The sequence below is a fragment of the Choloepus didactylus genome, chromosome 15 (assembly GCF_015220235.1).
Source record: "Choloepus didactylus isolate mChoDid1 chromosome 15, mChoDid1.pri, whole genome shotgun sequence".
NCBI classification, from domain to species: domain Eukaryota; kingdom Metazoa; phylum Chordata; class Mammalia; order Pilosa; family Megalonychidae; genus Choloepus; species Choloepus didactylus.
In genome coordinates, this window is record NC_051321.1 from 75,298,746 (window position 1) to 75,325,978 (window position 27,233).

Sequence of the window (27,233 nt, forward strand, 5' to 3'; positions counted from 1 at the left end):
CCAGGTGCATCTGGAGCCAAAATCTCTGGATAAAACCACAGACTGGTTCCTCTCATGATGTTGATTGAGAGAAGGAAGCAGAAAGTCTACCACCCTTTTGATGGAGGGGTAGAAGGCATAAAGGGGAGGAGGGGCCTGGGTTTTGTCAGCAGTTACTGAGCTGGCTCTGTCCTTTCACCCACATGTCGTCAGACCAGGGCTCTATCCCCATGGGCCTCCAGAGAGCAATTCGTTACACCCCAAGTCCTGCTGGGGTGCAGCCTGGGGTGAGCTGGGCGTGATGGAGGCACGTGGGCCGTGATTAAGAGAACAGGCTCTGGAGCCAGGCTGCCTGCATCTGAATTCTTGCCCTCCACTGATGTCAGGTGAGTCATTTAATCTCTCAGTGCCTCAGTTTCTTCATCTGCAAGATGGGGATCGAAACAGTGGCACCCCATTAGCTTCCTTGAGGACAGCATGGGGAAGGGGATGTGAATAAGGTTCCCAGGCCAGTGCCTGCCGCTTGGGATGTTCTAAACTTCCCACAACCCTGGCTCCCTCCAACTCCTTCAGATCTCTGTTTAGGCCTCCGATCTTCTCAGAAGCTTGTTCTGCCTCCCTAGCCTGCATCAAGTTCCGGACTCAATCTGCCCATCCAAGAGTTGATTACAATGTATTATAATTGATGGGCTGCAGGTTTATCTCTGACTCTGATTTCCATTGTCTCCACAGAGCCTAGAACAGTGTCAGGCCTGACGACAATGCTCAGTAAACTGTTGAATGAATGAATGAATGAATGAACAAAATGAACAAACGAATGAATAAGAAGCTGCCACCTCGGGCCTAGCCAGCCTCCAACTCTCTGGAGAGACAGTCTCTCAGGACCTTGCCACTCTGGGAGTCTCGCCCACCAGGCAAGGAAGAAACCCTCCCAGGACCCAGCGTTTCTCCCAGGCAAACCCTGGGCCTAGCAACAGCAGCACTGACTGGACAGAGGTCTGGGCCCGAGCGTCCAGCCTGCTCACTGTATAGACAGAAAACTTGAAGCCAGGGGCACAGCGACCTCCCCAAGGTCACACAGTAGTGCTTGCAGTGGCTGGGAGGAGCAGCCGGGTGTTCCGACTCTGGGCTTGGGTGTGGTACGTGCAGGGAGAATCAGGGCAGGAAGCTGCTGTCTGACCGGGCCTCCCCACGGCCGTCTGGGGCTGCCAGGCTGCCCAGGCCAGAGAACCGGCCGCTCAGCCCTCCTCCCACAGCCGCAGCTCCCCGCAGATGCCCCTGCTGCCTCTCGGAAGCAGCCCACGCCAAGCAGGCAGGTGGCCAGCGGGGCCTCCTCGCCGAGCCCGCAGCCCAGATGGCTGTCCAAGGCTCTAGGGGGGTGCTTCATGACTGCAGCAACAGGAAGCCCCCACTGCCCGCCAAGGCTGCCGGGAGAGGGAGGAGTGCCGGCTCCAGCCCCACGGCCCGCCCTGCCCTGCCTCCTGGGGCCTGGCTCAGCCCTGCACTGCCCAGACCCCTCCTGGTTTGGGGCCAGCGCTCAGGGTGGCACCACTCAGTGGCGAGAGTCCCCTGCCCCTCACGGCCTAATCATCAGTGACCTGAGGCCCTGGGCCTCTCCTGCTGCTGGCAGCTTCAGGCTGCAGATTTCGGAATCGCCCTCAGGCCTTTGGATCTCCTATAGCACTCTTGGGATCGAGAAGAACAAATAGGAGTTGAAACAGTAATGACAGTACCTAATATTTATGGCGGACATACAAGGCACTACATACGAGGCACTGCACAAGAGGAGTTTTAGACATCCTAACTCGTTTAACCCCATCATAACTCTGTGCGGCAGGGCTATTATTATCCCCACTTTAAAGGTGCGAAATGGAGGCTCAGAGAGGGGAAGTAACTTGACCAAGTCACACAGAGAGGAGATGGAAAGGCAGGATTCAGACCCAGGCAGCCTGGTTCCAGAGTCCACATGCTCAAGCACCCCACAGTCCTGGCTGGGCCCCCACCAATAAGTCCCACACAGCACAGGGCAGGCAGGCAGGGAGACACCCTACCTTAGGTTCAGGGCATGACCTGGCAGGTAGTGAGCTGCCTGTCACAGGCACTCACCTGCTCAGGCTGGAGGAGCCACCGGCCTCCTGCAGTGGGCAAGGCCATGTCCAGGTAAGCCCAAAGAGGGAGGTAAAAAAGTCAATGCCACCGAGGACAGGCCTGGGGATGCCTCTGGAGGAGGCCTGAGGGGCCCTAGAAAAGCAAACACACTCACACACTGACTCACACAAACACACATACACAGTCACATTCTCGCATGCATGGGAACATGAACACTCAGACACATACTCGAGCACATGTGCACACACAGATGGACACACAGACACATCCAAGACATGCTGGGGAGGGAGAAGAACACCATTAGAGCCTTGTGACAAGCCTGGAAACCCACAGACCACAGGATGAGGTGCCCAGTCTTGACGTTTGTCCCCAGGAAGGCATGAGGCAGCCCCTTCCCCTCCCTGAGCCTCAGTTTCCCCACCGGTACAAGGAAGGGGTTGCCTGAGGTCATCTCCAAGGTCTTGGGCTCTGTGCTGCCTGGCCAGTCACCTGCGGCTCTCTGTCCTCAGAGCCTGGTGGGGAGCTGTGACTCAGCAGCAAGAAGCAGTGGCCAGGAGAACGGGCAGGCCCTCCCCTGCCCAGAACACACAAAGGGCATCTTGTTACCGCAGCCTTCCAGCAGGCAGGGGAGGGCTGGGGAGGTGAGAGGCCAGGTGGGAGCCTGTGTGAGCAGGACTGGGGGGCAGACAGGGGGAGGGGTGTCCAGCCAAGCAGGCCACAGCCCCACATACATACGGTGAGCAGAGTGGGCGGCCCCAAGTGGGTGGCCACGGGGAGAGGCCGTACCATGGGCCTCTGCACAGAACGCTGTTTGGAAAGTTCCCTTTTTTATTTTTAAGTTCCAGCCTGAATGAGTCTGGTAGCAGCAGCTGCAGACCTGGAATTTCCCCGCAATGTGGAGCAAAACCCACAGTGCAGGCCTCCAACTCAGAGCCTCGGAGTCTCTAAGTGATCTGGGATGGGAAAGCCCTTTGAGCAAGACGGTTGCCAAGGCAACTTTCCTTGTCTGTAAAATAGGGATACTGAGGCAAGGAGAGTTTGCAGTAATCCCACCTCCTGGCAGGGCAGCAGAAACCTCCCTGACGAGCCCCACTCACAGGTAAGGGCATCCTACTATATCACCTGCTGCCACTGGCTCAGCCACTGTCCTGCTGTGAGGCCCTGGGCAGACAGCTTACCCTCTCTGGTCTCAGTCTCCCAGTTTGTAAAATGTGGTGGGAGGCAAGAGGGAACTAGATAGAATATTCTGTCCAGAAGTTGCTCGGGAATCATTTTTCCATGTGTCCTACATAGAGACATGAGACACCCAGGTTTACACAAGTCAGGGAGTCAGCTCAGAGCCCTGTGTGCCTGTGTGCATGTGTGAGTGTGTGTACATGAGCGCGTGCCTGCCTGCGTGCATGTTCCCAGGAATGTCCATCCCTCCAGCTGACCAGGCTGTGGACCCAGCAGGCCCAGGGCAAAGGGCTTCCAAGGCTGTTACCCTCCGTGCATGTTGACACTCTGATTTGAGAGAGGCAGGTAAGCCGTGGCCCTGCAGGCAAGCCAGCTGCTGCAGACACTTCTCTGCCAACCCCGGGAAGGACTCACTGTCGCTGTCTGTCTGTCCCAGGTCACAGTCCCACAGCAGGCTCTCTCAGGGCACGATGTACATTACGTCAGCATGATTGGTACCCTCAGACTTGTATCCACACCAGGGCTTCCCCATTGTGCATCTCATCTCCCCAGCACCCATTTGTCTTCATTTCCCCCAAAGAAGACACTCTGCATTCTGTCAGGGACGCCTATATGAAAGGCTTTAGCAAACTGCAAAGTGCTGGGAATGCTGGTTATTATTCACTTGGATTCTCAAAATGCACACATCTCTCAAGGTTCCTATTCCCATTTGACAGATGAAGACACAGAGGCTCAGACGACTGAAATAGAAGATTCAGGACCTGGTGGCTTGAAACGCAGACACGAGCACCAGGCTAAGGGCAAGAGAAGTGGGCTCAAGAGCCAGACATGGTTTGGGGTTTATGGATGAGGATTCCAGAAACCAGACTGAGCACAGTGGCCGAAACTGAGCATAGACCCTCTCTTGGAGCTGTGGACTTGGGGACAGACAACGCCCTGTTATCAAGCCGAGTAAACCAGCCAGCTTGTGTGCAGACACAGGTTTCCCACCCTCCCTCCAAGCCCAGCTGGATCCCAGGAGGCCCTGGCCCACAGGGCTTCATTTCAGGCAGTGACCGATGTGGGGGCTCAGGAACCCCTCACAGGGCCCCGCCCCACCCTTGCTCACCTGGCAAAGCCCAGCGTGGACATGCAGCTCCCAGGGAGGCCAGGCTGGTGCCAGCCAGACACAGAGCTTTCTGGCAATGTAACCGCCCCCTGGCAGCATGAAGTGAGGTGCAGTTATGTGGCCTGTGGGAACCACAAGAAAAACTGCAATTTGTGGGGTCCTCTCTAGGTACCAGGCTCTTTAAACTTAGCTACTTTGCCAATATTCACTGAGTGCCTTGGAAGTGCCAGGCACCAGGCTGGGTGCCAGGGCTGCTTTGGAGAAGCAAGGATACGAGGTCTTTCCCTCAGGGATCTCACAGTCTAGCGAGGAGGCAGACTCTAGGCAGGTAGGAGCTGCTGAACAAGACCCAGATGAGGGAAGCAGACCACTAGTGGTAATCAAGGAAGGCCTCCTGCAGGAGGTGGCCTTGGGCCCAGATTTCTAAAGGATAAATAGGAGCTAGCTGGGCAATGAGGAAGGGAGAACCACTTTAGGCAGGGAGAAGCTGAGGCAGGATGGAGTGGATCACATGGGCACATCCAGTTCCCACAACAGCCTCGTGAGTCTGGTAGAGGCACCACATTTTAGAGTTGAGGGAAATGGGACTCTGAGAAACCAAGTCACCCAAGACCCCACACATCCAGGGAGTGTCTGACCCAGACTCTACACCACCCGCTGCACATGTGCAGTCCCCAAAGCCTGGCACCTGAGCCGTGCTGCTAAGAGGCAAAGGTTGTGGTGGCAGTGAGGGTCTGTTTGCGAGGTGCCTCCTTGCAGAGGTAAGGTCCCAGGTGTGTTCCCTTGCCCTTGGGGAGAGCAGCCCCTCAGAGCAGAGTGGGCCAGGCATCTCCCCAAGTGGTGGCTGCCGGCTCTCACAGACACTGCGATGTCTCCACTGCTTCGGGGAGAGCAGTGGAGAGAGCTGGGGACATGCAGAATTACAGGTATTCTCCAGGCAAGGCTTCCTGGAGGAGGTGGCCCTGGAGTTGCGCCTTGAATAAAAGAGAGGATTTCAAATGGGCCGCAATGGGGCGGAAAGGGGAACTCCAGGCGTGGAGAAGGGGGTGAGCAGAGACAGGGCAGCAGAGGGGTGTCAGCAGCATTTGGGGAATGGTGAGCTGTGCCAAGCAGCCAGAGTGTCAGGGACCGCCAGGACCCCTAGCTCCAGATGGCTTAAGGCTGCTAGCATCCCAGACCCAGAACTTAACAAAGCCCCAAGGGTGCAGTAATACATGGCCTTTGCTTAGGCTCAGCGTAACCCCACAGTCATTGATGGCTTCCTACTACAAGGGGGAATGGTGTTTGGCTCCGGGATACACCTGTGAACCAACCCGACTCAGCCCCTGCCTTCAGGAAGTGGACGGTGTAGCAGAGATGACAAATGTCCAACAAGCATCCAAGCAAGGCAAGCTTGCAAAAGGGGAAGTGCCATTCACTCAGTTGGCCACTCAGCCGTTCATTCGTTCAAGGGCCAGGTGCTGCGATTCACGGGGGAAAGTGACATGGTGCCAGCTGTCCTCCTGGAGCTTACAGTCTCTGCAAAGTTGCACACGTGCCCTTGCAGGCCAGCCCAGAGCTGGGGGCTGGGAACGTGGGAAGCTGGAAGGAAGCAGAGGCCTTTGCCGTTGCACTGTGCTGACTTCCACCCCGGGGTGCAGAGCCCTGGGAGCAGGGCCCCAGCCCATTCCACAGCACGGGACTTCACTAAGAGCAGGGCTACAAGCTGCCCCAGTGATTCCTCGTGGACCCCAATGGGAGCTGTGACAGACACCAGCCCCCATCAGCCTGGGTGGGGCAGAAGAGAAGGGCTCAGCTGGCTCTGCTTCCTCATGTCCTCATGCTCCAGGGGCAGAAGTAGCCCTTTGCCAGCCCCTGGGAGCCCCCCAGCAGAACCCACTGCCCACTCTGCATTCCCTACACATTACTTTGGCCCCATACCTCATACCCAGGCTTTCTTCTTCTGATGGACACTTCTGCAGGACTCTGGGATGACTTGAGTTCGATGTCACCCTGCCCACTGCCTGTCCACTTTCCCTAGCTCCCTTTTCATTAGCCAACAGACCAGTTCTGCCCCAGCCACTGTGTGTGCCCAGCTCAGAAACCTACAACCCCATCTGAAGTCCATATAGCAGGTTTCTGCTTCTGCAAGAAGTCAAGTGAGGTGCACATGATGTCATACCTGTTCCTACCACAGGGGCAGCTCATGAGCTTCATCCCACAAGTCACTTTAGTTCATTGGCATCCACTTCCTGGAGTACTGTGTTGAGAAGGATTCTGATGCTATGTGTGGGCTCAATGGGAAAGTGTCCTGAATGATTAGTGATGTCTGCCATGAGCACGATAGGGAGGAGTTGGCTACTGGTTTGCTATGTCCGTGCAAGATTCGTTAGCCGTTCTAGGAGCCGCAGATATGAGAAGTATCAGTTCAGTTAGCATATGCAGAACCCCTGCTCTGTGCTCGGCCTTGGACTAGACTCTGTTAGGAAGGCCAAGAGGAAGGAAAGGCCCTGCCTCAGTGACCCATGATGTCTGCTGACCAACTGAGAAGTGGAGGGCCCTTTATTGAGTTTCCTCATCTGCAAATGAGGGTGGGACAAAATGGTCGCAAAGGCTCTGAAGTCCAGGGGGCCTAGTGACTCACCAGGGCCTGCACGGCCTCTTGGAGACATTCGTGGGTCTTCAGGAAGCCACAAAGCACCCATGCAAGCCCCTGTGTGGGCCCCTGAAGCAGGAGACGACAGTCAGAGCTGGAGGTCAGAGGGCAGGAGAAGGCGAGTGAGAGAGAGCAAAGGGGGCTATGTCCAAAGGGTCGGGAAGGCTCCTTGGCCCTGGCTTTCAAGGGAGTACAATCTGTAGAGTTGGGGAAAGCCTGGAAACAGTGACCATGCAGTCAGGATTAGAACCCAGACTTCCTGCTTCCTGACCTTCAGCCTAGGCACCATCATTTTTTTTTTTTTTTTTTTTTGGATTTAAGCAGTTTGACTGAGATATGTATTTACATGCCATACTATCCATTCAATGGCTTTTGGTACAATCACAGTTGTGCATTCATCACCACAATCAATTTTAGAACATTTTCATTACTCTCCATAAAGAAAAACCCCTTACCCCTTAGCAGTCACCTCTCAATCCCTCCATCCTTCCCCACCTCTACATGACCTCCGATCTAATCCTGTCTCTATAGATTTATTTATATTTAAAGATTATTAAAATATTATTGTTAACCATAGTCGATAGTTTGCATTAGGTATATTTGTTCAATATACCCCTCTATTATTAATACCTTGTAATAGTGATGTACATTTGTTATAGTTCCTGAAAGAATATTCTTAAATGTGTACTATTAACCATATGCATTGTCTGCAACAGGGGTCCCTGTGTTATACAGTCCCATGTTTTATCCTCTAGCTTTCCTTGTAGTGACACACGTGAACTTAAACTTCCCCTTTCAATCTCATTCACACACACACACTTCTGTACTGTTAATTATACTCACAGTTATGTGCTACCATCACCTCCATCCAAGTCCAAACATTTACATTCAACCTAAATAGAAATTCTGCACAAATTAAGCATCTGCTCTCCACTCTCTACCCCCAATCTGTCTCCTGGTAACCTATATTCTAAGATTCTAATTATGAGTTTGCTCATTATGCTTAGTTCATATTAGTGAGATCATACAACATTTGTCCTTTTATGTCTGGCTTATTTCATTCAACATAGTGTCCTCCAGGTTCATCCATGTTGTCACATTCATCAGGACTTTGTTCCTTCTTACAGCTGAATAATATTCCATTGTGTGTATGTGTCACATTTTGTTTATCCATTCATCAGTTGGTGGACACTTGGGTTGTTTCCATCTTTTGTCAATTGTGAATAATGCTGCTATGAACATAGGTGTGCAAATGTCTGTTCAAGTCCCTGCTTTCAGTTCTTCTGGGTAACCTGGTAATGGGATTGCCGGATCATATGGCAATTCTCTACTTAGCTTCCTGAGGAAAGGCCAAACTGTCTCCCACAGCAGCTGCACCATTTCACATTCCCACCAACAGTGAACGAGTATTCTATTTCTCCACATCCTCTCCAACACTTGTAGTTTGCTGGTTTCTTAATAGTGGCCATTTACGAGGTGTGAAATGATATCTCATTGCGGTTTTGATTTGCATTTCCCTAGTAGCTAGTGATACCGAGCATCTTTTCATGTGCTTTTTGGTCATTTGTATTTCCTCTTTAGTAAAATGTCTATTCAAGTCTTTTGCCCATTTTTTAATTGGGTTGTTTGCCTTTTTGTTGTTGAACTGTAGGCTATCTTGATATATTCTGGATACTAAACCCTTATTGGATATGTGGTTTCCAAATATCTTCTCCCAGTGCATATGCTGCCTTTTCTCTTTCTTGACAAAGTTCCTTTGAAGTGCAGAAGTTTTTAATTTGGAGGAGGTCCCATTTATCTATTTTTTCTTTCATTGCTTGTGTTTAGGTGTAAAGTCTAAGAAACCATTGCCTACCACAGGATCTTCGAGATGTTTCCCTACATAGTCGACACTCCATCTCATGGAGCAGAGTTTCTGGCTGACTGGGTCCAGGATCCCTGTTGCTTCCCAATCCCTCATCCAACAGTCTGGGGAGCCCAGAAAGGCCTCCCTGACCACCCAGACTAAAAGACATCCCTACATATCTATTATCCCGTCTCAGCACCCTGACTGTTATTGCAATTTGAAATGCCTTCACTTACATATCTGTTCAATTTGTTTTATCCGTCTGTCCCACTGGTCCATGAGAGAAGACACTATGACTCTCTTATTCTCCAAATCCTGATCTATGGCTGTAATACAACCTGCTCAAACACTGTTTAATTAAGGGGTAAGCCATAGTGGGCTGGGCCACACACCAGGGTCAAGCAGATAAAGTAAATAAATGAGGTGGCAGGTGTAAGACAACCACCACATGGCACGTTCCCCATGCTGTGTTCCTGGTGACATAACGATGGCACCTTAAGTTGTGTTTATTTGACATAAATGCAAATTGTTCCCATGGTAACATGGGGGAATATTCTTCATATCCCCAAAGAAATGTACACATCTCCATTTTACTAGAACAGATGATACTCAATGTCCTTTTTGATGTTCCTAAAGAGAAATATTTCCCTACTATGCGAATAAACAACAGGTCAGGAATGAGAATATATGGCAACAGGCAGTTGAGCTCAGCATCGGGGAGACAAGACGTTCTCAAAGCGTGGTCCCTCGACCAGTAGCAGCAGCACCTGGGAACTGGTCAGAAATGCAAGTTCATGGGCCCAACCCAGACCTACTGTAACAGCAGCACCTGGTGTAGGGCCCAGCAGGCTGTGCTTAACAAGCCTCCATGTGATTCTCCTGCATGCAAAAGTTTGAGGACCGGGGCAATAGGGTGTGGTGGAGACTGTGGTAAACTGGAGAGCACATGTCCTGCCCAAAGGGGCCTGTGCTGCTCAGCAACAGCCCACAGTTGCCACCTAGTAATATGAGCCCAATGTGGCCAAATCTCCTGATTATTCAAGAGAAATTGAAAACCCACATTTTCATGTGAAATATCTTCACTCTTAAGGACTGGCTTATTTTTAATCTCATGTGGACCAAACAAAACTTGCCTGTAGCTCAAGGCCCAGCCCAGGCACAGAGTAGGATCTAAGGGATGGAAACTTCTCCCCACAGGGAAAGTGCCAAAAAGATGCTATGGGTTCCAGCTGCTCTTCCTAAGCCTGTATGGCTCTGGAGGCTTGGCCAGCCCCCAGGTTGCCCTGGGACACAAGGACCCACAACTACTGTGTGGGCCGCCTCCTGGTTCCTCAAATTCCAGACAAGGCCCACGGGGCCCAGCCCCTCCTCGGGTCAGGCAAGGTTTCTGGAGCCTGATGACCCAGGTCCAGGACTGGACCGGGGGTGAGCCAGAGAGTGAGTTTTCCCTTCCTGAGGCCCTATTCTGTGCCAAACCCTGTGCTCAGGACTCCAGGTATTCTCCAACTTTAACTTTTACAACTATCCCATGAGGTGTGAGTCAATATGCACATTTTAAAGAAGAGGAAAGAGAAGTGCAGAGATGTTAAGTGATTTGCCCTGGGTCACACAGCTAGAAAGTGATGGAGCCAAACTTTGAACCCACATTTACCTGTCTTCCGGCCTTATTCTCTTGGCCTGCTACCTGCCAGCTGAAGGAAGGGAAGGAGGTGGGAAATCGGGCCAGGGTTGGCCTGCTGTTCCTGGAGCCTTCCGAGTCAGGGCCACAATGCTGGTGCCAGGAGATCACACTGAGCAAGTAGGCACTGGCAACGGGGCTGCAAAAAGCAGGTGATAATGGGGGGAGAGCAGCAAGCCCCCATCATGCTTCAGAGGGAACTATCCCTGCATGCAAATCTCCAACCAGGAGCTGGGGACCTTTGGGGAAAGGCCTCTGAAGAGGAAGTAGAGTGGGAGCTAGCAGAGTTCTGGATGACGCTGAGCAGCAGGGTTTGGATGGGAGGTGTGCAAAGGATGCTCAGGTGTAAGGCAAGATGGGGTACGGTAGGGCAGGAGCCTAGGCCATCCTGCAGAGGCTGAGGGGCTGCCCTCACATGCCAGAATCCCTCACACAGGTGTGGGTGGAGGAGGCTGGGGCCTGGGCTATAGCCTCAGGCACAGCCATGCCTGGGTCTCCCCATTCTCTTCCTGAAGCACTTGCCCAGGGGAGGACCCATCTGATGGTGTGTGGTTGCCAAGGCAGCCGAGAGAAATGCCTGGCTCCTGCCCCTGCCTCTGGCCCCAGGGAGCAGGCCCCTCTCTGTTCCAAAAGCCCCCAGAGCATCTGGGCTGGCCCAAGCCCTCTCCCCAACCTCCAGAGCTCACAAGGGTTCCCCCAGGCCTGGCCCCAAGTGCCCTCCCCAAGGTGGGGGCTCACCCAGCCCGGGCCCTGGTCAGACTCGGCCCAGCTCTCGCGGTCAGCATGAGTCAGCACTGTCAGCCTGCGTGTGGCCACAGCTGGTTGCATGCTGAGACCAGCCAGGCCAGGCCCCAGAGGTCTGCTGGAGCCCTGGGGCCTCACTAACGGGGAGAGATGGCCCCAAATGACCCACGGGTTCACATAGGGGAGAAGAAAAAGAACCAACTGGAGAAGCACTAAGCACAAAGCAAGTATCTTGAGCCTTAAAGTGGCAGAAGCAAATTCAGAGTCAGAAAAATGGTCAGACAACAACAACACACATACACACACAGAGATGCCACCAGCCCAGACATGGACACACACCCCAGACATACATGCACACACACTCAAACCATATATACAGGTCCTTGAAGTGTCACTGTGTCTGCGGCACACACTAGACATGTATATGTGGGAGAAACCACACCTACAGAATTCAGCAAACACACATGCATTCCCAGAGAGAAATCAACCCCACGCCGCTGGCACATCACATGCCTGTCTGTAGTGCGTGGCTTTTGTCAGGTATAAGAATGTCAGACTTACAACCCTCAGCATCGCCTGCACACAGAGGCTTGGGGACATCCTGTCACACTCACTCTAGTGGGCGGGGTGCTCCGGAGAGCTGTGGTCCAGGTTGCGCCTGAGAACTGGGGTCCTGCCCACCCCCCACCCCACCCCCTGAGCAGCCTGAGCCCGCCCCACCAGCCTGGCTTCTGTGCCCCGCCAGGAGGCTGCAGAGCCGAGGCCAGGAAGTCAGCTCCGAGGGACAGCTCCCCGCCAACGCTGTTTGTTTATTCATGACTCATTCCTCTCCCCAGACTGGCTCCTCTCTCTTCGGGGAGGAGGGAAGAAAGGAGCGAGTGGGGAGGGAGTGTGGGAGGGGCGGGCGGAGGGGGAGTGGGGCGGGCGAGAGCCAGACTCCACAATAAACAATGAGGCAGCTGAGCCCGGCGCGGGCGGGAGGAGGCAGCGCTGTGCGCGGGGCGCGGGCCGCCGAGCGACTGTGTCAGCCCGGGTGAGCGGCGCCTCCCGGCCGCCCCGGAGGTTCTGCGCGCGGAAGCCCCGCCCCGAGTCGGGGCTGCAGCCTCCCCGCGACGGGGAGGGAGCGGCTGTAATTGGATCCTCTCCTCCTCGCTCGCTGCTCCCCGCCCCCAATCGGGGAGCAGGATAAATGTCGGGTACCTTGGCAAAACAGTCGGATCCAAACCTATTATTTGGCTAATGGGCTTCCCTCGTGTGGCTCAGGCATACTCTGCAGACTAATCACCACCACCCCCCATTTCCCAGAGATGGTCCCCATTCCTCACCACGCCTGCAGCCTCCCCAGGGCGGCTCCAGAAGGGGCTGAGAGGAAGGCTCCGGATAACTGGAGGAAGCGCCGTTCTGAGGCATCAAGGGCCTTATTGTTCTGCCTAGAGGGGCACATTGAAAATGCTCCAGGATTTGCTTCCTGTGAGAACAGCCTGGGAGGGAGGGGGGGAGATCCACGGTGGAAAGACATTATCCTCCTGGAAACTGCCCAGATTACACAAGGAGAAGAGGTTGTTTTGATCATTGCTGCATTTCTTTTCTTTCTTTTTCTTTCTTCCTTTCTTCCTTTTCTTTCCTTTCCTTCTTTCCTATTCTTTTTCTCCCCTCTTTTGCCAAAAATGAATCTTCATGGCTGTTGAGCAAGTTGGAAATGTGGGGCTGTTTTCTGCATAAACAAGGCTGGTGAATGGCAGAGCCAGATATAAAGTCTGATTCAGAGAAATTCAAAGGAACACAGGGGCGATGAGATGGGCAAATCCAAGAAACTCATTTGCCCAGCATGGCCCTCTGAGTCATGTCTTGCACCATGAGGGGAAAACATCACGCCACAATATGTCACATACCCACAGCAGAGGAACAGGCCTGGTGGGGGGTGCACGGCACCTTCCTCTTCAGCCTGTCCATTCCCATCAGGACAAAAGATCAGGCCAGAGGACAGAGGTTCACCCTGCTATGGCCCCCAGGACCCACTGGGGCAACTGTGGGCCAGGGACAGCAGGGAGAAGGCAGCGGGACATGCAGCCTGGGGTCAGAAAGACCTAGGTCTAAAACCCTACTCTCCCCCTCCTACCTGAGTGACCTTGGACAATACGATGGTAACATAGTGCCTACTATGCATGAGCCCTGTTCTACAGGTGTTCCATATACTATCTCATTTAATCCTCACCACATCCCTACCAGTAGGCAGGTGCTTTTATTATCCCCATTCTCAAATAAGGAAGTGGAGACCAGAAGGGTCAAGGAACTACTCGAGGTCACACAGCTAGTAAGTGGGGGAGCCAGTCCAGCAAGTTGGCTCATGTCCATGCTCTTGGCCTCTGTGCTGACACCTCTGACCCTCAGACTCCTCATCAGAAAATGGAGATAATGGTGCTGACCTCAGTAGGAGTTTTGGAAGGATGCACTAAAAAAATCCAGGCCAAGTGTTCAGGGCAGCACTGAGTGTTAGCTCATGCTGGTGTGGCCATTGGTGCCTGTAAACTAGGGACTGATCCTTCCTAACTCGTAAGATTGTCATAAGGGCTAATGGAGACCATTAAAAAGTAGCACAGGTCCTGATACTGAACAGGTGCCCATAAGCATTTGCTTTCTCCTCCTTCCTGTCCTCATCACTTCTCACCCACCCTGGAGGATTCTTCTTATCTAAAAGTTCTCCCAGGCTCCATCCTTCAAAGTAGCCCATACAGGTGTCCCTCCCATATGCCCACTCATGTCAAGCTGTGTAGAATTTTCCACAGACCCAGTGCACTGACCTAACCTCAGGCTACCTTGACCATCACTTGTTACATTCCAATCCACTCCCCCCACCCCTGCTCTGCTCCATCTGCAGAACTTCTGATTCATCTTAGACTGCTCTTTTTCTTTTTTTTCAATAGCTCATCACCTAACATACTTGAAAATTTACTTATCATGTTTTTATTTTTATTTTCTGTCTCCCGAGCTGTACTATAAGCCCCATGAGGGGAGAGATCTTCATTTTGTCCACTGATGTATCTCAATCATGAAAAACATGTCCTCAATAAATATTTGTGGAATGAATGAATGGGTCTGTTTGCCCTGGTTGAGCACCCCCTCTTTTATTCACCAGGAAAGCTCCTCCTCCTCCTTCTAGTTCCTGCCTCCGTTAGACCTTGCACGACTTCTCACCTGTGGTACAGTTGGTAAGCGCTCCCAATGCCCTCCTTTGCCCACCTCTTCCCTCGCTAGTCTGTGCCTCCCTTTGCCCCAACCCACTGTCCTTCCCAAACCTCTTTATTGGCCCTTCTAGGACCCCAGTTCCTTTAAGAACACTCTGTCCATCCAGGGGAGGCTGTTCCTGCCCCACGTCTCACACTCCTTGGGGGCCCCCAAGGTCTCCACACCTTCTTCATATTCCCCGTGTTGTTTCCATCAACCCCATATAAAGACTGTTGTCCTTTGGGCTTCATGCCACCTGACCCTACTACATTCACCTTCTCTTCACTTCTCTCATCCTACCTTCCCAGCCACCCCTTCTTCCGTCCTTGACCATCTTGCCTCATAATCACCACTTCCCCCTTCTCAGTCCTGCCATTAGCCTGGCGGTCTTCAGCATACCTGTGGGTCCCCCATCCAACACCCTGGACTCTCAGGGCCCTCAGGGTGCCCTCTCCAGGGACCTTCTCCCCACTCTTCCAGGGACCAATCCATGGCCCCACCCTGGGCCACGTCACCTCTGTGAACTGCTTCTCTTCTTCAGTTTTAACTCCAACACCTCTTTCCCTCTGACTGTATCCTCCTATCGTTCCAATGGTTTGGTCATCTGAATGAACCTCTCACCAGCTCCCCTGATTCCTTAGTACACCATCTTTCACATCATTCAGCCAAACTCACTTCACCCTGGGCGAACCCAACCTCTCTCTTCACTCTGTAAGCTCAGGTTGGCAAGAACCCAAAGGATGAAGATTTGGGACCAATGTAAAGGTGGGGTGGGGTCTCCAGTCTCATCTGGACCCTCTTCTTATGACCCCAGTCTTCTGCCCTAACTTGGCTTCCCTCTCTCATTTTCCTCACTGATTCTTTACCTCACTGACCTTCACCGCTCTTCTCGTGACCCCTGTCCATTCTGCTCACCTTCATTCCTGGAGACCTGTCTTCATAAAAAACCTTAGGTTTCCAGGTGTGACCTGCTGCCCCTGCCACCTCCAAACACAACTGCCCACACACATCCTGATCATCTTCTGTCCAAAACCCAAGAGTAAGAATGTAGCTCTTCTGCCCAAGGGACAACCCTTATTATGTGCTGGGTCCATCTCCTCTGGAACCTCTATCAATAACCCCATTTCTCCCAGGTCTGCCGAATCTCCCTCAGTACGAAGGCTTTCCCCTTCCACCAAGCCTCCAAACATGCTCACGTCTCTCCCATGTTAAGGAAAACTTCCCTTGGCCCTGATTCTCCCTCCTCCTGGCAGACCTGATGGGCCTTTTCCAGTTCTTTCTAACCAGCTGGCTCTGCTGTCATCAACACAGTTAACCAAACTCACATTCTTGGGCCATTTCCTCGCTTGGCCTGCATGCGGTCACTCTTTCTGCATCCCTTCCTACTGCTTAACTCTTCTCTTCGTCTCTCATGGGGACCTCCCTTCCTCCCCCTTCTTCTAAAGGTTAGGGCCACGGGAACTGATCCTCTTCTCCCTCTACAGAGCCTTCCTGAGCAATGTCACCCCAAATGTGGTTTCATCCATTGCCGTGTGCTCATCACTCTTAAATCTATATTTCTAGCTCAGGTCTCTCTCCTGAACTGCAGACCCTGGGTTGCCAGCTGCCTCCTGGGATTCTGTCACCACCTTAACATCTCACGGGCCCCTAGCACTCACCATGTCTCAACCTGAGATCAGCAGTTGAGTCTCCAAGTTTGCTCCACCCCCTGAATTCCTATGGTCGTGATTGCACCACTGTTCGCCCAGCTCACAAGGCCACCCCTGATTCCTCCCTCTCTCTCATCCTGCACAGCCTATCAGTCACTCGGTCCAGACAACTTGACCTCCCACGTGTTTTTCAACTCATTCTTCTCCCCTCCTTCCCCACTACCCCAGCCCAAGGTCAAGTCCTCATCATCTCTTGCCTGGGTTATTGCAACAGTCGCCCCTGCCCTTCCCTCTGCTCACTCTGATTCAGCCCCCACACCACTGACAGGACCATCTTTTAAAACCCAAAGCCAAACAAGCCATGATCTAGCTTTTAAAAACCCATAGGATGAAACCAAACTGCTTCGGGTGGCTGCCCATCCCCTGGACCTGGTCCTCTGAGACCTCCTGTCTCCTCTCCCTCTACACCAACATGGGGTGGGTGTTGCCACAGCATAAAGCAATTACCCCCTTGCCTAGCTTCATGCCTCCCTGGTTATGTTCAGCTGTCCCCTCAGCCAATAGCATCCTGCCCCATTTTTCGTCTGCTTAATTCTCCCTTCTTTCAAGACTTATCTCGGGTGCCTCCACCTCCAGGAAGGCTTCACCGATTACCTTCTCCTTCTATCCACGATTAGATGTTTTGCTCTGTGTGTAGGATTATTCTATCAGAAGTACTTGTTTATGTGGCCTCTTCTCCATAAGTTAGGAATCTCTTTTGATTTCTGTATTCTTGGCACCTAGAACCTATTAGGAGCTCAGCAGAGGTTACCTGGAGGTAAGAAGGATGCCTGGCACACAGTGGGTGCCCAGCTAATGCTACTTTCTTTTTATCCTCCCCAGGTCCTGCTCCAGGCAGAGGCTAAACGGGGCTCCTCCCTCCACACTTTGAAAATATTTTCTATCCTTTCTTAGACTGACCTCCCTTCCCAGTCCACGAGCAGGTGGGTGGGTGAGTTGGGGACACCACTGCAACTCCGGAAACAGGAGCAATTGTACAAGTGTTGGCCAAATCCAAGCCAGAGATGGCCCCCTGGCAGCTCGGTCCCAGCTTTCCACCAGGCTGTATTGCCCTTTCTCTCACCATCTTCCCAGCCTCACCCTCAACTCTGGGCACCTGCCCTTCCACGTTCTCCCTCACTCAGCTTAGCCCTCATGCACTGGGCCAGCCTGAGGGCAGGAGAAACACACCCACCAGGCAGCAGGAGGCTGGGATCTGCTCCTGGAGCTGCAGTTGACCCCCAGTGTGATCTTAGCTGGGCCCTCCCCTCTCCTGGCCTCAGTTTCCCACTCTGTAGAGTAAAGGATATAACTAAAGTACCCCTTGGGTCTTTTAAGCTCTGACCTATAGAATTCCTGGAGAATATGGAGGAGGGTAGGTCTTGAGGTCACCAAGAGGCTCATGAGAAGGCTGTATCCCCATCCAGAGGGACCCCTAAGCACAGCCTCCCACCCCTACCTTCCTCTTCCTCTTCTACCTTGTGCTTCACCTCTGAGCACAAGACAACTCCAGTTGTTAAAAACAAAAGCAGGCCAGAGCGGCCAGATTCAGCTACTACGACGACGCTGCTGAAGCAAGGGAGGAGGGGGCTATTTTTGTTGCTGTCACTGAGCTTTAATCCAATCCAGGAGAAACAAATAGAGTTATGACTTGGCCCATCCCAGCTGGTCTGACTCCAGAGACAGAGGTCAATCCTGTTGGGGTGGCATTTGTGCATCTCATGCCAACATCACAGAGCGGGACGGGAGCACGGTTTCATGTGGTCTCAGCTGATCCCCAAGATTTGGTGGTGGATGCGGGTCAGCTCCAGGAGCAGAAGGGACGGCCAGCAGGCGGGGAAGGGGCCTCCACCCCAGCGGACCCCAGGGGCGGCGGGTGTGCTCTGCTGCCATTGCTGTCCTGAGTGGGAGGAGCAGGAGCACGTGGTGACAGCTGGTGGAGAAGAGAGGGCCAGGAGCAGAGGCAGGAGCAGAGCGCCAAGGCACGCTCTGGTCACGTCACTCTCCTTTTAGCAGCCTCCCTCGGCTCCCTGCTGTCAGGTGGATGAAGTCCAGACTCCCTGGGCTGGCATTCAAAGGCCTTCCCACGCTGACCCCACGGTGACCTTGCGCTCGGCAGCCCCGGGCTCCCCGCCCCAGCCCACCCGTCCTCACCCAGCCTGGGTGTCAGCATCGCTGGAGGACTCACTCACTGACCCACAAACACGCCAGCCTTGCACACTCCCGATGCCGGGAACGGCCTGACCCCCCTGCCAGCCCCACCTGAATCTCTTCTTCGAGGAAGAGTCTTTCTCATTCAGCCCCAACAGCCCTTGCTCCATAGAGCCTGCCCCAAGCCAAAGTGGACAATTTAACCTCCCGTCCCACAAACCAGCACTTTCTACTCCAAACAAACAAACAGATAAAGCTGTGCTCTAATAGAGATCAAAACAACCCCTGTCAACTATAAAACGGGTTGCCCCACTGCTTTCACAATGGCTCTCTCCATTGAGGTTCACACTTTCTGGAGTAGAAAGAAGGAGCAGTGCCAGCCAGATGGGTGATGACGCACCGGAGGCTTGGAAACCTGGGATCCTGTGTCCACGGTCACTCGGTCACTCACCCGTCCCGTCCAGGCTTGGCTCTGGATTCTAGACTCCGGAGCATGGAGTCCCGGTTCCGACTCAGTTTGGCCATTTCTCTGTCACACTTCACCCTCTCCTCGGGCAATCCCCTCACTCCTGGAGGGCCAGGGCCTTGTCCAATTCACATGGGCTCCCCCAGAACACAGCAGGTAATGACAACTGTCTGACAATTTTCTGACACACTGGTGGGGTCTGAACAAGGTAGGAGCAGCAGACAGAAGGGGTCCCTGCTCACCAGGGCACTGTGCCTAGACACATGGGAGACAAGGCAGTTGGCAGGCTGGGGTCAGGCAGTGCAAGACAGCCAGGCTGTTCCTGCTGATGCCTGGACAGTAGGGAGCCACTGGAGGTCATAGAGAGAGGGCTGCTCCAGAAGAGAGGAGCCTATCACTGTAAGGGGGACTTCCCACCGGGGGCCAGAACCCCACACTTCCCCCAGCTCTGGGACAGTGGGGGCCCTTTGTGTGGACTCAGGAGGGGAAGCTCCCTCCTCAAATGGGCAATGTGAGATTTGGCCCCGGGGAGAGTCCGGGGGTCACACCTGGGAAGCTTGGAGTCCACAAGGTCCAGCTGGGCAGCAGTGGCAGACCCCAGGGCAGCAACCTGAACGTGACCCTTCCAGTGGATTCCTGCAGCCCCAGGGTTGGAAAAGACCTGGCCCCCTGGGGGATGAGGAACGTAACCAGAGGGACAGAGTGGAGAGCTGGTCCCCCCATCCTGCAGCCCTGACTCCCCCAGCCCATTGGGCCCCTGCAGGAGGGCCGAGTCCATCTCCCCACTGCCGTGGTCCAGCCTGGCTCAGCGGAGCTCTCCACACATCAGTGGACGGCCCCCAGACAGCCCGCCATGCAGGGAGCTCTTAGCAGGCCAGCATTGCCCACAAGCTGCAAGAAGGTGCTGTGTCAGAGGTGGATGGGGCTGGCATTTGCCCCTCCCTAGTCCCCAGTACCACACATAGACTGGGGCTCTGGCCAGGGGTCTCCAGGTCCAGCTGCTGCCAAGATGCTGTGTACCAGGTTCCAAGATGGATCTAGCACAGGCTCTGTGCAGCCAGCCACCAGCATCACTGCCCAGCTCCCTGGCCAGGCCTTCATGGCCCTGCACATTTGACCCCAGGGTCACTGTGTTAATTTTCCAGCTGCTAAAACATACACCATACAGTAGGTTGGCATAAACAATGGGAATTTATTGGTTTACGGATTTGAGTCTAAGAGAAGTCCAAAATCAAGACATCAGCAAAACGACACTTTCTCCCTGAAGACTGTGGCACTCCAGGGCTGGCTGCTGGTAATCCTTGGCCCTTGGCTTTTCTGTCACGTGGCACTGCACATGGCAGCCACTTCTTTCTCTTCTGGGTTCTGTTGACTTCTAGCTTCTGGCTACTTCCTGTGGCTCTTCTGTCTGACTCTCACTCTGCTTATAAAAGTCCCTAGTCCTACCTGACTCAGCAGGGCCACATCTTAACTGCAGTGGCATCTTGAAGAGATCTATTGACAATGGTCCACACCCACCAGAATGCAGACCAAGGCCAAGATCATGTCCAAACTAGGGTGCACAACTCATTCCACCACAGCCCCTTTCCCACGATGTCTCCCAGGCTGCCGTCTTCCCGGATCCCCACTCCAGGCCCTTACCCAGCCATTCCCCCAACTTGGATTAGGATTGCCGGGTAAAATACAGGATGCCCAGTTGAATTTGGTTACCATATTTGCAATGAAAACGTTTTTGGGGATAAATACTTGCAACAGAATATTTAGGGCGCACTTATCCTAAAAAAGTATTTGTTGCTTATCTGAAATTTAACTGGACATTCTGTGCTTTCATATGCTAAACCTGGCAACCCTAACCTGGATGCCGCTTTCCCTCAGTCCCTCCTGTCCCTCTACCACTTTGCCTCATATCTATTGCATCAGCCTGGTTGGCTTTGCCTACCAAGGGCATCTATCTTCTGTCCCCTTCCAGTTACCTGTTGCTTTGTACTAAATGACCTCAAAACTTAGGGACTTAAAACAAAAACTGCATTACTATTTCTGATGATTTTGTTAGTCCAGAAATCAGGCAGAGCTCAGCTGGGAATTCTTCTATTCCACGTAGCATGGGTGGAGGCCGTCAAGTGTAGACAGCTGGTGGCCAGTCCGGTTGGCTTCCCTTCCATGCCTGGCACCTAGATGGGGATACCTGGAAAGCAGAGCCCACCTGGGACCGACCTCCAGAGTGCCTGCACATCATCTCTGCAGCATGGTGGCAAATCATCTCTGCAGTGTGGCAGCCTTGGGCAGCCAGTCTTCTTACATGAGGGCCCAAGTCTCCCAAGACCAGCTTCAGGGGTCTCAGAACACCACCAAAACCACATTCTAATGATCAAGCAAGTCACTAAGGCCAGCCTGGGTTCAAGGGTCAGGAATCTGACTCCACCTCTTCATCAGAGGAGTAGCAAAAAATGTGCATCCATCTTTACTCAATCACTCCTCCCCTCTGCTCCACTCCCCTCCACACTGGTCTGGCTCAGACCCTCATGTCTCGCCTGTACTTTTTCCAGCCTCCTTCTGACCAGTTTTCCTGCCTCTGTCTTCCAATCCATTCTCCATTTCAGTTCCGACAATACTTAATTTTTCTAAGATTCAGATCTGACAGTGTTGCTTATTGCTTAAGCATTTTCAATGGGTCCCTTCTAGGCTAAGCTCCACAAAGGCAGGGACCACATCCTTTTTCTTTACTAATAGTTTATACCCAGCATGTAGCACAGAGCTTGGTAAACAGTAAGTGCCCAGTAAAGATCTGTGGAATAAATGTCCGAATGAATAGGCCATAGGATAAAAGTCCAAACTCCGTATCAGGATATTCATGAGTTTTTGTAATATGCCCCTGACCCATCTGGGACCCTGCTTTCAGCCCTACAGTACTTTGCAATGTCCCCTAAACATGTTTCTGCCCTTGATGACTTTTCATTGGCTGTTTCTTTTGGCACAGACTGTCTATCCTCTCTCATTTACCTGTGAACTCCTATGCGTCCTTCACAACCCTGATCAAATATTACCTCCTTTCTGAAGCCTTCCCCTAGCTCTTCCACTCCAGTTGCCATAGCTTTTTCCATTTCAGTCAATATTATATTTGTCTCAAATGTAAATTCTCCGTGGATTCTAGCTCCCCAAGTATATGGCAGAAGTGAAGGACTTTTCAAGATCAACGACAGACATCCCCTGAGTCAGGCACGTTAATAAACATTCATTGAAAGCAACTAAAATGTTGCTCCTTCCCTCTGCCTTTGCAATCTACTTCAGGGCCACATTTAAGCCTCACTTCTTCTAGCAAGACTTTCCCAACCATTACTTACCCCAGATGGGCACTAGGGCATATCTGGCTTTGACTTCCCATTGCTGGTTGGCCTGCATTCATTTGACACTTCCTGGATACCATCCATCCCTTCAGTTATTCAGCTAATACTCCCTGGGAGCCTCACTTTGCTGTGCTGATTTAAAGCTATATGTACCGCAGAAAAGATGATATTCAGAAAACGTCAGCTAATCTATTCCGGTGGTTATTGACTTATTGTGGGTGGGACCTTTTGATTAGGTTATTTCAATTGCAATATGACCCACCCCATTCAAGTGGATCTTAATCCTTCTACTGGAGTCCTTTATAAGACGATAAAACACCCACAGAAGCTAAGAGATGAAATTGAGAGAAGCTCATAGAGAAAAGCCTCGGAGAAGCTAAGAGAGGACCCACAGAAGCTTGAAGAGGAAGCCACAGGAACCAGAAGTTCAAAGCACTGAACCCCAGGAGAGAAGGACCAGCAGACACCAGCCACGTGCTTTCCCATGTGACAGAGGTGTCCCAGATGCCAGGAGCCCATCTTCAGAGTCCAGCTATCATCCTGTTGATGCCTTGAATTGGACATTTTCACAGCCTTAGAATTGTAAATTGTAAATTAGTAAATCCCCATTGTAAAGCCAACCCACTTGTGGTATATTGCAATCCAGCAGCTTTAGCAAACTAAAACAGGCCCTCACTAGGTGCTAGGACACAGTGGGGACGGGCCCACCTCCCGCTGCCCAGACTCCACGGGCTGCTGGGGGAGATGGATGAGTCTCCAGACTGTGGGAATACCAAGCTCATGGCCTGTGTCAGGGGCAGCCCCAGGGCGGAACCCCAACCTCAGAAAAATGAGGTCTAAACTGAAAAAGTGGGAATTGGCCAAGAGACACAGATGGGAAGCAAGAGGGCTTCAGGTCAAGGTCTGGGGGTGAGACACCCATGCAGGAAGTGATGGGAAGATCATTCTGGCTGGAACATAAAGCAGTGGGTGAAAGGGGGTGAGCAGGGAGACCTAAAGCAGGAGGGGAAAGCAGGGGCCAGATTGAAGAGCCTTCTGTGCGCAATAAGACACCAGGGCTTTGACACAGAGGATGTTAATTAATAGTCATTATTATTAATGAACTAATTAACAATAATAACAGCTAACATACTGACCAAGTGCCATGGGCTGGATGGCTCACCTGTATTCAGTCCTCCCCACTGGGCTTGGAGATGGTGCTGTGATGAGCACACCCTATTTCCTTAAGAGGCAGCCAAGACTCAAACTACTCCACACTTCACTGGAGGTCACACCCCTAGCAAGAGCCAGAGCTGGGATTTCAGCCCCAGCTGCCTGACACTAGGCAGTTCCCAACTGCCCTGTTACAGACGGGTTAGCTCCATGAGCGGGCGGCACAGACCCACTAGCCCACTGATGGCCATTCACCTGGGCAGGACACGGTGCCCCACCGTTAGAGCCAGAGAAGCCCTGAGAAGCCCCAAGTTCTTGCTGAGCTGCCTCGGTTTACCCACCCATAAAATGAGGGGTCTGGAATGCTTGCGCTGATGCCAGGGTGGTGACTTCTCCACTGCAGCCTGGCAGCCTCCAGAGGGCCATGCCCGGGCGGGCCCCTCCCCCAGCCTCCCTGCAGGGCACCAGGCCTGGTCCTGATTTGTCAGAACAAACTCAAAGACCTCCCCCTCCCTGTTTTCTCACCAGGGGTCCTCTTAGTAAGCACATGCCCCTCACACCGCCAGCTTCCTCTTGCAGTTCAGATGGCCAGACGGGGACAGAGTGGCAGGATCACTCAGCTGGAGTGGCCCTCCAGCTGGGCACTGGGATGGTGGCACTGGGCACAGCCAATCATCTTGGGACCAGGCTCAGATTTGCCAACCCCAGCCTCCCGGAGGAAGAGTCAGAGGTGCCAAGAGGGGAAGGGACTGGCTCAGGTTGCAGCAGGTCAGTGGCCAGGTTGGGTCTGGGAGCCTTGGGCTGCCGCGAGCAGCTCTGTGAAGGACAGGGCACAACTTTCCCCGCTGGAGCTCGGAGGTGCTGATGTTACCTGCTGGGTCATCTGGGGCCGGATCGCATAGCCCATGTGCACCATGTCTCCAAAGCCCTCCGCCAAGGGCTCTGGACTGCCCTTCATAAAAGGAGGGAGACTTTGGCCACAGCTGAGAGCCCCTCAGCACATTGGGAAAGCAGCTCAGGGTAATGAGGGTCCAGGGAAGAAGGGCTTACAGCCAGACCAGCTCAGGTTCAAACCCCACTCCGCCATTCCTAGGCGGGACTGGGGGTAAGGGGTGGGATCTCGCATGGCCTGTTCCCACATTTCAGAATGGGAGTTGCAATAGCACCTGGGGAACTGTGGCTTATTTCAACAGGTGTGCTGTGACCTGGTGATGATGGAAGAAAATGCCCCCATTTCAGAGATGTTCGCCGAAGTCCACGAAGGTAAGGGCCGTGGAGTCTGAGGTTTGCTTTGTACCAGAGCCGCTCAAATGCTAATGCATGCGCAGGGGCCCTGGGAGTTTGTTAAAAGGCAGATTCTGATTCTGCAGGTCTGGGGTGGGGCCTGAGACTCCGCATCTCTACCAAGCCCAAGGTGATGTCCATGTGGTCAACCAAAATTTAAAAGATTTAAGGTTTAAGAATTTTAAAGATTTAAAAATTCTTTAGTAACAGCAGCGACAGGAAAAGATAGAAGAAAGGAGGATGGGATCTTGATAACAATTGCATTTGGATAATGGGGCAACAGGAGCTCTCTGTGCTGTTCCCTGGACTTTTTTGGTATGTAGAGGGAACTGAGGGGGGAAAGAGGAGTGACTACTGATGGGTACAAAATTTCTTTGGGGGATGATGAAAATGTGCTAAAGTTAGGTTATGGCAATGGTTGTACAACTCTATACTGAAAACCATTAAATTGTACACTTAAAATGGGAAAACTTTAAACAATAAAGCTGTTCAAAATAAGTAAAAGAATGGTGTCTTCCAATAGGTTCTTGGGAGGATGAAGTGAGTATATGTAAAATCTCAGCCAAAAATGAAACAAACAGGAAGTGGCATAACCAAGGGAGAGGCAGTCAGGGAGGGCCTCTCAGAGGAGGTGACCTTCTGCCCAAAAACTGAAGGGTATAAAGGGGCCCAGCATGGAAACAGCAAAGGGAAAGGGGGGTCCTGGCAGTGGGCCAGTGTGCAGGGATCAGCACAGCAGCAAGGGGCTAGGCTGCCCAGCAGCTCACGAAGCCGGCCCAGCTGCTGCAAGCCAGTCCTGCCCTGTCCTTACGCCCTCTCACTCTGGTTTTGCTCTCCGGACAATTCCAAACAACCAGCTCTGACCTTGGGCCTCTGTGACCACTGCTTGGCCCCGGGCAGCACAGGAGCCCTCTGGCTCCATGGGGACAGCTGGGACAGACAGACAAGGGCTGTGCCAAGAGGAAAGGCTGGAGGAAGGAGCGCAGAGCTGTCCGCCAGGCAGGCCGGCCGTGCCTTTCGGGGCAGAGCCTGGGGACTTTTGATCAGGCCTCTTGGGACCGGAAGGGAGGTCAGAATCACCGAGCCTGGCCTTCACCTGGTCTGCAGGGCTCCCCAGCCTCCTCCAGTTCTTCACTCCTGTCCAGAGACCCCATTTCCTCCCTCTGTCCCAGGACAGCCCCCACCCCCATAGTGCTCTCTGCTTGAGACAAAGCAGCCAGGATCAAGCAAAGGCCCCGCAGACCGGCAGCCGCTTTGCTCTGCTCTGCCTGTGTCTGCTCCCTCACCGGCTAGTCCCTGCAAGGGGGAAACCCAGGAGCCCCATCTTTCCTCTGCTGGACACTGACCCCCGAGGGCCTGCATCCTCCCCCTCACACACACGTAAAAATCTACTCTCAGGAAAGACGTGAAACCATCCAAATTGTTATTGCAATGACCACGGTTCCTCCCTACCCTCTCCCTTGTCCTTCCTCCTCCTCCTGCTGCCCGTGGGTTTCAAAGACACCGTCATGCCCCTAAAGTGACAAAGGGTCCCCCACCATCCGTGCCCCTCAAGGGCAGCCCCGAGTGCAGGCAGCTGTGGACACAACACCCAATTCCGCTCCAGCTCCAGGTGGGGCTCAGCCTTTCTCCTGGGTCACGGCAGAGAGAAGCACGTGCCCCCCTCGGACAGACAGGGGCTGGGGGTGCTGCGGCCCCGGGGAGGACTTGCCACCCACAGGGCCACTATGCTCATGAGCCGGTCGAGCTCTGATGATGGAGCCGGTGCCTGGCACAGAGAGGCTCACAGGAAACCCTGCACGCCTTGGTCTCTTCTTCCTATCCACCTGCCTGCCTGCTTCATCCATTCCTGGGGTGCAGCTGATGCTAGGGGCTCAGCTAAGGCTGAGGGCAGGAAGCCTCAATTCCTCTCCACGTAGACCTCCTCATGGGCCACCATGGGCTGCCTGGGCCCCTCACAGCACGGCGGTGGGTCCTAAGTGGGCTCTGCTGGTTTCCTAAGGCCTGGGCTAGAAACTAGCACGGCAGCATATCTGCCAAACTTTGTGGGTCTAGAATTCACCATGTCAGACTCAAGGATGGGGCCGAGATCCCATCTCGACGTGAGAGGAGCATCAGAGACTTGTGGTTTTAAAACTACCTCAGTCTATGAGATCAATAGATCAATTATATTTCAATCAGTTATATTTCTATCAACTAGCATGTACAGTCTGAAAGTAAAACTGAGAACAATTCCATTCACAACAGCATCAAAAAGAATGAAGTATTTAGGAATAAATTTAACAAAAGAAATAAAATAATTGTCCACAGAAAAGTACAAAATATCATTGAAAACTAAGGAAGACCTAAATAAATGGAGATCTAAGTAAATAATCAACTGGAAGATTTGATAGCATAGAGATGGTAATTTTCCTCAAATTGCAATCAAAATCGCTATCAATCTCTATCAAATCCCTAGCAAAATCTCTGCAGGCTTTTTGTGTGTGTGTGTGGAAATTGACAAGTTGATCCTAAAATGTATATGGAAATGCAGATAACCTAGACTAGCCAAAGCAATTTTGAAAAACATGAACAAAGTTGGAAGATTTATACCACTGGATTTCACATTTTGCTATAAAGCTACAGGAATCAAGAAAGTGTGGTTATGT